The sequence below is a fragment of the Anthonomus grandis genome, chromosome 5 (genome assembly GCF_022605725.1).
Source record: "Anthonomus grandis grandis chromosome 5, icAntGran1.3, whole genome shotgun sequence".
Lineage (NCBI taxonomy): Eukaryota > Metazoa > Arthropoda > Insecta > Coleoptera > Curculionidae > Anthonomus > Anthonomus grandis.
The window spans coordinates 20447448-20460093 of record NC_065550.1 but is presented as its reverse complement, the minus strand read 5'-3'; the positions used below and the strand labels follow the sequence as shown (position 1 = coordinate 20460093).

General features: G+C 31.1%; 1 long non-coding RNA gene across 1 annotated transcript in view; it reads left to right on the top strand.

Moving 5' to 3' along the window:
* The window catches only part of LOC126736242 (uncharacterized), a 30357-nt gene extending 18015 nt beyond the window's left edge, over window positions 1-12342 (top strand). Inside the window, exon 3 of the long non-coding RNA XR_007660640.1 lies at window positions 11844-12342. This is a non-coding gene — a long non-coding RNA (uncharacterized LOC126736242). The remainder of the gene's footprint in view (window positions 1-11843) is intronic.
* The last annotated feature ends 304 nt before the right edge of the window (window positions 12343-12646 follow it).

Below are 12646 nucleotides of genomic sequence, written 5' to 3'. Positions count from 1 at the left end.
TCGCGGAATTGGATTTTTTTCTCTTTCTCATAATATCATAAAGGCTAAATTTATCATTTACTAGGTCCTGACTTTTATTATTAAAGTTTTGCATGACGTATTTTTCTTTTATGTAGAATATGGTATTTTTAATTTCAGTATATTCTTTAAAATAATTTTCTCCAAGATTTAATTTTTCTTTCGCTTGATGTAAGGCCGAATAATAAAAATTTAAAGTGTCTCGTCTATCTACTGCGATATTAATATCAATATTTTTGAAACAATTTAATGTTCTTTTTTTGAAAATTCTAAACCACCAATCTAAAAAATTTTTTTCATACAGGGGATGTCTTTTAATTTGAGCTATTTCTGGTTTAAAGTTGTCTATATTTTCGAGCAAAGTAGATTTTTTTAGCGTCCAATATCCATATCCATACTTAATTGTTTTAACTGTATGGTCATTTTTTAATAAGAAAATTAAAGCATGATGGTCTGAGAAAGGGACAGCATATGTATCACATTTATGTACCAAATATTTATGTTCCTTGCTTATATAAGCCCTATCTATGCGAGAGGCAGCTTGAGATCTGAAAAATGTAAAGTTTACCCTATTTTTGTACTTAAGTTCCCATATGTCAATAAGTTTTAAATTTTGTACAATTTTTTCTAGTATTTTATTTATTGTTGTCGGATTTTTTGAGTCTTTCTTTTTAATTATACAATTAAAATCGCCTAAAAGAGTTACTGGCCCATCGAAGTTTAAATGAATTGACATATTATTTTGAAAAAACAGATTTCTTTCTTTATTCTTGTTTGAACCAGAAGGTGCATATATATTAACATACCGTATGCTATTAAATGTCCCTGAGATAATCCTACCATCTGGTGAGCATAAAATATCTTGTACAGAAATACCTGTTCTATATACAAAGCCTGTTCCCCTATTATCTGGCCCTAGATTTGTATAAAAATCATATCCTTTTAAGGTTTTTATACAATCGGTATTAACTTCTTGTAGAAAGCAAATATCTATATCATACTTTTTAATAAAATCTGATAAGAGTTACTGGTTTATATTATTTCTAATACCATTTATATTTATGGAACATATTGTTGTTAATTGAGCCATTAATACCGATATAGAGAAAAAAATACCCCACAGAAATTATTAACTTAATCCTAAAAATTAACAAGATATTTTAACTTACAGTAGATATCCTTTTTTTTTAATTTAATTTTCATTATCACTTGTTTTCTCCACTTCACATTCTTCATTGTCAACCTCACTAGACTGTTCACCTAAGACATATTGACCGGTTTTTTTATCCTTTCGAATTTTAGTCTTAAGGGGTTTAAATCCTTCTTCTTCGCTGTATGTAAGAGCATCTCTACATCGCTTTGATCCTCCATTGCCTTCCATATGATGGATTTGGTCCTGTGGTGTCGCTTCAATTATATCGGGAGAAGGAGGCTGTGCCTCTTTAATATTAATGATTTCGTCTGGAGTTTGTGTACTATTGGATTCCGATTCCGATAGGGGTTGTTCTGAGTTGTGGCCATTGTCATTATTGTATTTATTTTTGATTATTATCTCGGAGTATAGCTTCCTTATTTGTTGATCCTCTTCAGTAGGCACAGGTGCCTGTGGCCTACGAATTTCCTGAATACGAGCTACGATACGATCAGGGCAGTCACGCCTTTCATGCCCAGGTTTGTTGCATAACATGCAGGTCCTTGATTGGTTTTTATACACCACCAGGGATGTATAACTTTCTATTGAAATATAAGACGGTATTGGCTTTTTCATGGTTATAAGGACCGATCGAATTCCATTCTCCACTTCATAGTATTCCGAGCCGGAGCATTTTTCCCTTCTTACACCTTTGACACTGCCATATATTGACAAATATTCCTTAATTTTACAGTCTTCTAATTCTAATGGTAGATCATAGATTCTTAAAACAACATCTTGTCCCTCCTCTTCCAAAGGAATTTCATGCCTTATACCTTCATTATCGATAAATTTCGGAGATTCGGTTTCAAACTTTTTTAGTGTATTTTTCACTAACAGGTTGGATATAAGTTTAATGTACACTTTTTTTGACAAAGTGTTACATTGTATGCCACACACTTGGTCAACAGAAAAGTTAAATGTTTCTTTAATCCATTTATGAATTTCTATTTGAAACGGCTTTTTTCGAACGTTTTTAAAATCCGCTACAATAGTGTTCTCACGGATTAATCGCATACTTGGCACTTTTTTTTTTTGCGGTTCGCACTCGAGAATCACGGAACGACCTTGTCGACTGTGTATTAATAATCAACTAATTACTGTATGCGTAGTGTGACACCGATGACGACATCCAATTAGTAACAAAGCGTTCCTCTCGCGTACACCCAATTACATCACTCGGTTTCAAATTGGCGACACATTATTGGTCAAACTAAAACCGTTACATAGTGTAAAAATCTTCTACGCCGAGCAGTACCTTCTCTGTTTCAGACAAGAAATGTTGCTATTCTTGTAGAAAAATCTTTATTAATATTTTTTTAATAGTGATAGAACTTATTTATGGCAAAGAAATTTAATTCTTGATTAAAAAATTAATGGTTGCGAAAAAAAAAATCCTGGTATAGAAAAAATGCTTTTTATTTTAAGAAAGAGTCTTATAATTTTTGCATAGAGCTAACAGAAAAGTCAATTATACGCACACTGCAAAGTAGTTTCATTCCTTTTATAAAAATTCTTCTTACCTTAGTCAAAAAAAGTCTTAGAAAGAACACTATGCTGGGAATTTGCTGAGTGTACATACAATGATTCAAAAAAAATTAGGAATAACCAAAACTTTGTAATAGGTAACAAATAATGAAAACTTAAAATTAGAAAAAAAATATAAATAAATAATCAAGGGGCTTAACTAAAAAAAAATAATATCATATTAAATAGGATTATGAGCCTGATGCAAGAGAAAATTGTGCCTTACCACCTTAAAATAGACAGGGTCGAGGAAATCATCGACTATAACATTTGTAAGCACAAATGCTGAGCATATGGGAAAGAGGTGAGAAACTGCTGCTATTATAAAAAAAATAAATGCTGCGATGATTCAATAAAATTAACAACTACATAGATACTGAGACAAAGACCTAAATAATACTGTGCCGGACGTACCAGGAAACCATACATCATGTAGTCCCAGGCTGTCCAACCCTGGCAAAAAAAGCGTACTTAATCGGCATAACCAAGCTGCCAAACATCTGCATTAGAATATCTTCAAAGAATATAACATTAACGTTCAAGACAAGTGGTACAACTCGGATCCTGCATAAGCAAGTTCATACAGATAGATTCATTAAAGCAAATAAACCAGACATTATACATTAAAGATAAAAAACGGAACATACCAACTCATAAACGTAGCAATCCTATCTACTTACAACATCATCTAAAAGGAAGCAGAGAATTACCTGAAATATAAAGATTAACAGACAGAAACCCAAAGACTATGGATATGAAGACGACAATTATACCCTTCGTAATAGGAGTAACAGGGTGAATATCAAAAAATTCATCAGAAGCCATTTACCAAATACCTGGAAAGCATGACCTGTTGGTCTTACTTAAAGTCGATTATGCTTAACACTGTCCACATATTACGGAAGGTACTATAGCACTGGAGAAAATAGGAAACAGCTGCAAGATGTGTGCTTGGTGGTGCTTTAAATCAACCGTAGATCAAAAATAATAATAAATGCTTCTTTATTCAAAAGATAATTAAATATAAATAAAAAACTAAATTTAAAACAGAAGTATAGGGTTTCAATGGCACAATTTAGCTTAAATAGCTACTTTACTGAATCATTAAAGCCCTCCATTTCGTTACATAAATCTTTACTCGTTTACATATTACTACTACTATCTGCAATAGTAGTAGTAATAATAAGATTACAAGAAACGCGGTATTTGCATTAATAGCCTTCTACAAAACTTAATAGCATTAAAGCTAAAAAACCGTTAAAATTGAGCTAAGTGGTGTTAAGAGATTGTCAACACGTTTGCAAATTGAAGAAAGATTTCCTAATCGCACTATTCCAAATCATTCCATCAAAGACTTTCTTTATTGTAATTTTTGGGAAAAAAGTATTGATGCTGGTCAGAGAAAAACAGTACGCACGGTACAATCGGCGGAAAATATTTTAGATGCTATAGCTGATTCTCTTTCAACGAGCACTCAAAAATTAGCCGCTCAGCTTAATACACCAAAAAGAATAATACACAAAGTACTTCAAAAACAGCCTTTATACCCATATCATCTACAATAAGTGCATGAAATAACTTCTGAAAATTTTCCTTGTAGAATACAGTTCGCAAACTGGCTATTAGATAAGCAGATAACTAACTCAAACTTCAATAGCATTTTTTTTTGAACCAGGGCTTTAACAAAAATGGTATTGTGAATGTCCACAACTCACGTGTATCGGCTGATGAAAATCCTCATGCTTCTGTTGTTTCTCATTATCAGCATGAGTTTTAATTAATTAATATCTGGGTAGGAATCATTTGCAATTTTTTGATTGGGCCATTCATATTACCGCGACGATTAAATAAAAAACTTTATTTGGAGTTCCTTCAGAACAATCTTCTGGATTTAATAGAGCATTTGCCAATTGCGATCCGCCGAAACCTGTATTTTATGCATGATGGAGCCCACCTTATTTCGGCATTGTTGTAAACAACCACCTGAATAACGTTTCTCCAAATCGTTAAATAAGTAGAGGAGGATTCATTGCCTGGCCTTCTCGGTCTCCCGATCTAACGCCATTGGATTTTTACCTTCAAAAAACCTTGGTGTATTCAACTGCTGTTGATAGTCGGGAGCAACTTTTACAGAGAATCAACATTTACTATAATGTGCTAAGATTTTTGAATGTGGTAAGGTTGTCCAAGGTTGCTTTGGCGAGTACAGCAGTCCACGATTCGTAATATCTGCGAGTGTATCAGACGTCACAGAGCCCAAGTTGAATCTACTTATGAAGTTTTTAATTAATTGCTTCAAATTATTTATTTATTACACTCTTTTCTAAGGTTGTTTTTTTCTTTTTAAACATAGGTTTACATTTTTTTAAACAATTTCGTTAAGGTGCCTTTCTAAGAACCACACTGCATTTTCAAAAACATATACTTTTTTAGAATAAACAACCTAAAGTATAACTTCTTTGTTGTTTAAATAACTGTCACATGGCTGAAAGAAAGAATATATCATGATTCTTTTTAGTTAAAATAAAACAGTAATTCCTTAATTTTTTTTTTCTCCAAGTCGGTTCATTTCTTCGATAATGAACAAGAGAACTTTTTCTTTAGTTTAAGGTTCAAGCTATCCGTATTTATTATTTCATAGTCTTTATCATATAGCGTGCTAAAAATTGAAGCATTATAATGTACAAGCTAGTCCGCTCATGGTAAAATAAACAAGGTAAATGTATTTTAAGGACTCCGTTTTATGAGGTCCTTAGTAGTATTGATCACGTTAAATTTTTATTTAATTATACTTATTTTATTCAAATGTTATTCAAAAATAACGATATCCAGCGACGTCTATAAGGGGCCGTATCTTCATAGGGAGGGCCTATAGGGCATTTTTTTATAGGAAATTTCCATATTATTTTTTTACTTTCTACCTGAATCTGGGAAATTTTTAAAATTTTCCGGGACACCTAAGGTAAGATGGCCCTAAAATAAACTGGTCAAGTTATGATGAAAATACCAAAGCTTAGATCTAGTTCCAAGACTTAAATCTTCAAACTTATATCTATGCAGCTAATGCAGACCGATGCGAAGAATGATTGCTAAGCTTGTTCTGGCTTATATTTACAAATTACTTTATTATTAGATACCTTTTTGTATTGACTTCAAATCAAAGCTGAAAAATCCATCGTTAGATCTGATGCTAAAATTGGCTTTTTACAGACAAACAGATCTATAAAATGACCAGAATTTTAAACAAAAGATTTTTTATTTTTCTGGATTGGTTTTTTAATATCCAAAAGAAATTTCGTCATATCATTTCGGTTGTTAGCGAATGCCTAGTGCTTGTTATAGGGTCTAATTATATCTGATTTTTATAAATTTTAGAAAAAATTTTAGAGCATTAGTTTGATGTGCAAGGCATCAGATAAAAAGATATTATATTTTCCAAAAACTTTATAAGCCATTTAGTGGTTGTTGGATCTTTGACCTATTTCATTACTTTTTTAACCTCACTGTTGATAAATTTTTTATGTTATTGTTCTTTCTGGGAGTGTTTACTGGAAAATCCTCTTATGAATACCTCGACTCTTATGTATTAACCTAATAATTTTCAGCATCATTATTTTGGTCATTTGGATATTATCAATAATATAATTTAAGCATGGATATCCAATTTTAAATACATAACCAAAGAGTGAAATATACTCAAGATTTTCATTCTACAATTATCTATTACTTACCTAAAAGCCTCTAAAGGATTTATAATTCTACGTATGAGCTATATACAAAAAGTTTATATATAGAGCAAACTGAATTATAAACCTAATGTAGAAGACTCTAGAAGTAATTTATTTAAGTATGTAAAAGATGCTTACAAACTTTTATGATATATAAATAATATAATATAGGGTAAAACCACAGATGCATCGTGCGGAGCTATTTACATCTGTAGTAAAACCTCCAATGGTAGGCACCAACCCAATGATTGGCACTAGATTATATTATTTGCCTTTTAAAAAAAAAAATTCTGGGTTTTTGGGGAAATTGGTTTCTATTTTAAATCTGACAACATTGTTCCATCATTATCCAAATTATCCTTTTTTAAAAGATCTTCAGTTGCAAGTTAGATTTTGAGCAGTGCGTTTTGGCAACAAAAAAGCGGTAGGTTTTTAGTGCAATCTATTAGTCATCGTTAATGCGACAGTCTGGATTATAGAAATACTTATGTTAAAAATAAATTTAAAATGTTACATTGCAAAAAAAGCCTCTAAAGGATTTATAATTCTACGTATGAGCTATATACAAAAAGTTTATATATAGAGCAAACTGAATTATAAACCTAATGTAGAAGACTCTAGAAGTAATTTATTTAAGTATGTAAAAGATGCTTACAAACTTTTATGATATATAAATAATATAATATAGGGTAAAACCACAGATGCATCGTGCGGAGCTATTTACATCTGTAGTAAAACCTCCAATGGTAGGCACCAACCCAATGATTGGCACTAGATTATATTATTTGCCTTTTTAAAAAAAAAATTCTGGGTTTTTGGGGAAATTGGTTTCTTTTTTAAATCTGACAACATTGTTTCATCATTATCCAAATCCTTTTTTAAAAGATCTTTAGTTGCAAGTTAGATTTTGAGCAGTGCGTTTTGGCAACAAAAAAGCAGTAGGTTTTTAGTGCATTCTATTAGTCATCGTTAATTTGGCAGTCTGGATTATAGAAATACTTATATTAAAAATAGTTTTGAAATATTACAATAGCACTAAAATGGGTTCAAGTTATATTAAAAACACTCTTAGTAACCTTTAAAATTACATTTAGTAATTATTTTAACGATGCTAATATTAGGAACCAAATTTAGCGCATATTCCTATTATTGGCACGTACTGCCAATAAAAGAAAATGGCGCAAAAATGCAGTTCCAATGATTGTGCCCTTTTTTGTCTTTTTAATTGTCGTTTTTAACGCTTTAATAATTTTTATGCTTTATTTGCCTTATCGATATACTTATATTTATTTTTAAAAATACTATTAATGATTATTTAATACAATCAAGATAAGTTAATGAGCAGTTCAATTTCGTGTAATTAGTCAGTTTTATTTATTTATTAACAATTTTTAAGTGTGGTTTTCTATTATTTTCAAAAACTTTTTATGATCTGTAATGTTTCTTTTTTAATTGATAGATAATTAAGTTACACACTAATATTAAACTACCCAATTATTTTTATTATTTAGTAATTTTTCTTATAATGCGAATAATTGGTATTAAATTTGAAGTTTGTTCCTATTATTGTTATAATATAAATATTGTTATGGGACGCAAAAAAAAACAATCCCCCTAAAATTACTCCATTTTCTTTACGTACGTTTGACTTTAAAAGTAATTAATTATTTAAAACAAAAAATCTAAAATAGAGAAGGTTCATCAAATATTCTAAATTAAAGCATACTACCGCATAGTAGTTGTAAATTTATTAGTACGGTATAATTTTTTATTATACAGGGTGTCTCACGCCGAATAGACGCGATCAATATTTCGGAAACTAGTTATTCAAAAATTTTGAAAATTTGGCAACATGGCACAGTCGATGGGCACACAACTAAAATATTTTGACAGTTGTGACATTTCCGATTATACCGAAAGTAGGTGTCAACTTCTTTATTTTAAATGGAACATCCTGTATATTTTTATATTTTTTGCTTCGACATGAAATTCTAGGTATATTTTGTGTATAATGTTCTATACCTAAGTGTAACCATTTTTGACATATTTTAATATTCATGTGAAAAGCTATAAGCCCTAACATAATTACCGATTTCTCCCTTTTAGTAGCCCTTATTTATTGGTTAGTTTTGGTTTTATTTGAGAGGAAGGACCACTTTAAAAGACTATTTTAATATTTAACTAAAAAAACGATACAGGGGGGTCAAAAACTAGCAATAAAAATTAAAATGAAAAAATCATTAAAAGTCAATTTTTTTAAATGGAAACCTCTTATTTTTATAATTTTTTCATGAAGGTAATTAAAAATAAGGTTAACTTTATATAAGGTTATCTAATCCAAAAATTGATAGTTTCCGAAATATTGACAGTTTAAATTTGGCTTAATATTAAAAAAAGCCGTATAGTTGTACACGGCTCAAGGATTGTTGATTCGTTGACCATGACGGTTGTCGTTGTTCATCGTGAGACACCCTGTATTAGGTAGGAGTTTCGCTTATTCTTCAGATTGCAAAAGTAAAGAAAAACAAAAAATATGTCAAAAAGTACGCAGAAGAAGACGTTCAGAAGACTTTATCAACAGTTAAGGCTGGTACGTCAAAAAAAATAGAAGCTCACACTTTTGGCGTGCCAAGAAGTACGCTACAATTCCGCCTAAGCGCGTCTTTTTCAAAAACAGAACTTGAACCAAATATAGTCCTTTCCAGGGACTGTATTTGGAAGAAGAACTTTTGCTTGTCACGTGAATTACAGAAAACCATAAAAAAGGATTTCCCATTCGACCGATCGAGCTTCAGTTGTCCGTTAAAGCATTTTTGGATGCAGATGAAAGAAAAAATCCGTTTAAAAATAACATGCCAAACATTGGTACGAATTATTTCTGCAACGTCACCCTGAGATTGTTCTACGTACACCCGAAGAAGTTACTTACTAGGAGTTACTTACTAGTATTGGAAAAGGGCCAACTTTCTTGAAGAGCCAAAACGAATTTTTAACGGCGACGAGACCTGTTTTTTGTTTAGCCCCACAGCTTGGCAAAGTATTAGCGCCAACAGGAACTAGAAATGCTTACGAAGTAAGCATGGGATACAAAGCAAAATCTTACGGTCATGTTCACTTTGTCAGCAGAAGGCGAAGTCACGCCTCTAACGGTTATATTTCCCAACAAAAGGTGGCCCAAAAGAGTAGCCTCCAGTGTTCCACGTAATTGAGGCATAAATTTATCGGACAATGAAGACTGAAATTGTTATCGATTATATTAAAAATATTCTGCATCCATATTTACAAAAAAATGGCACCACATTTTCGATCATTCTCTTTGTTGACGGACACACAAGCCATCTAACCTATCAACTTTCGGTAGTTTGCTCAGAATTGAAAATTATTTTAAATTGCCTATATCCAAAATCAGCCAGGATTCTCCAGCCAGGAGATAAAGAGAATGTGGAAAAAAAAGTGTCATAAAATGGCGCCAAACAAATTCTTTTAGTAAGCTATTGAAAGGATTTAGGGCATGCGGCTTATTCCCTTAAAATTCTAGCGGTATTGATTTTTTAAAATGTTTGGGAAAAATAAATTACCGTAATATAGATCATGTCCTACCGAACGAAGTTAACAATAATATCATTATTAATGAAAACACACAAATAAACCAAAATACAACCATAGATATTCTAAAATTTAGTGAAATAGTTGGTCCGGAACACAGCCAAAATCTTAAAGAAAATATTAATGGCAAGTGTAGCTAAAACTTCTACAATTATTTTAAATGTCTTCAACAAATACTAAACTGTTTAACACCTTCAGCTATCCTTCTTAATGAGACAAATCTAGATACATCTAGTTTAGTAAATTTTGACCATAGTTAAATCTATAGAATCCGTGGTCCAGTATACCGAAGAAGATATTATGAAAATGCCAATAGTGTATTCTGAGAGTTATGATTTATTTAATGATCAGTAATACATTAACTGAAAATGACAAAGATCAAGCTGTTGGTAAAATCCAAACAAATGATGTTACTGAAGACGTGTGCAAAACTGATAATTTAAATCTGGAAATATGTGCTAAAAATCTTACAGCAGAAGAAGACTTAGTTCCTAAACTACCCGATTACTTAAGTCTTACTAAAACACTAGAGAGACAAGGAAAGAGAAACTCTGAGATAGTGTGGTTTGCAATTGCGACACCCTATAAAAAAAAATTAGAGGAGAAAGAAGCAACCAAAATAGAAAAAGAGAGAAAAAAACAAGAAAACAAACAGAAACGGGAAGATATATGTTTTATTAGTCTATGTTTTATTTATACAAACAATATTACCAAAATCGCGACTGGAATTAAATGCCAAACATTTAATTGAATGTATCATGTACAGTGTTTAAAAAAGCAAAAAAAATATTCTGATAAGTTTTTATGTAAAACATACATATAAATTTTCTCGAAATTTTATTAAATACCTATTAATTCGGTAATTCATAATAATAAAAGATATACCCGGTTATGTTGTAAAATTATTTTAAAGAGTACAGCATATTATTTAAAAAAAAATTAGGCATATTAAGCATAAGAAAACTAAAAATGATGGTTGAACTGCCAATCATTGGGGATTTTACCCTACTCGCTCTGTATAGAAGTCTGTTAAATATTCATTAGTAGAAAAAAGACAATTTGGAGAAGCCCTGATTTATTTACGTTCTAGTAAAGTCAATATATTTTAATAAAATTGTGGTATCCACAATCCAAACATTAGCTAACAATAAAAACATAATTTTACAAGTTAGTTTAATATATAGTAGATGTTTGTCATTGATTCATTGAATAAAATCAAAAACCCCTACTCAACGATGGTTGCGTCAATTAAGCCTGATACGATCTGAGATCGCCGTATGGCAAGACGAATTTCTCTGTTGCAGTTGACAAGACAGGTATCTCCCGTAACACGTATGGCAGATAAGCTCTCGAATAGCGAACGATAAAAAATATACTGGCCGATGTGCTCGACAATTTAACATGTTTCTGTTAAAATACAGTAAGTGAGTTCGGATAATAGGATATATACAAGATAAATATTGAAGAGTGTTATAGAACGAGTTACTCGTAGATGATGCTACATACTTATATTTGCAAATAATATTTTTAGTTGTCGCGTGCCCCTTAGTGTTGTTGTTGCTGTAGTATATTTTGCTCTTTTTGGGAAAACCCGCATATTTGTCTTTACTTATATTAAAAAAGTGATACTGTTATAGAAAGGTATATATTTAATTTGTAATCAGTCAAAAATTGTTATTTTTTTGTAAAGATGTAAAAAAAATTAGTTTTGCGGACGTTGCATATGTGCAAAATTATCCATTGTTGTAAATGTATACTTTTTTAAATTTTAGTTTGACGGAGGAACATATGGGAAAACTGGGCAGGTAGTGAAGATGAAATGGATTTTTCGGATACTAATAGCGTAGCAGGCCCAAATTACATTTTGAGTGATTCAGATGAGGACCAAAAAGATTCTAGGGTATTTGAGTAGGAATTGGGTTAAGAGATGCCAATGGAGACGACAAAGTGAAAATAAAGGAGTGTGAAATGAAAGGCTGTGCCATCTAATAAAGTAAAGAATAATTCCAAAACAGGTCCAAAAAAATACGTTTCTTTTTAAAACGTAACTTGGAAGCAGCACAATCTTCATTTAAAAGGTCTTTAGTTGCACTTCATGGTGTGGAAGCCCTTTCTCAATAAATAATAGCGTTGCAGAATATATGCAGTTTTGTTAAATATTTTTTTAAGTGATGAACTGATAACATAAGGCAATTTATTTGAAAGTGTTGTTATATATCCCTATTAAACTTGCCAAATAAACGATCTTACTGAATAGGGATATAGCTTACGACCTTTTCGAAATTTCCTGCCGATCAATAAATTTGAAAAGATAAGACGTTACATTTATTTTAACGATAATAACAAGCATTTACCTGAAGGCGATTATAACCACGATAGACTATAACGAACACTTATTAACCACCTAAATGAAAAATCTTTAAGCATTGCTCTGGAACTAGCCCTATCTGTAGATGAGCAAATGTGTTCAACTAACGTGTGGTACTTTAGGAAGCAATATTGTAGCATTTTATTTTTTTATTAAAATTAAGTTATTTGCTTAAATAAATCATAATATCACTTGTTTTAAATTATC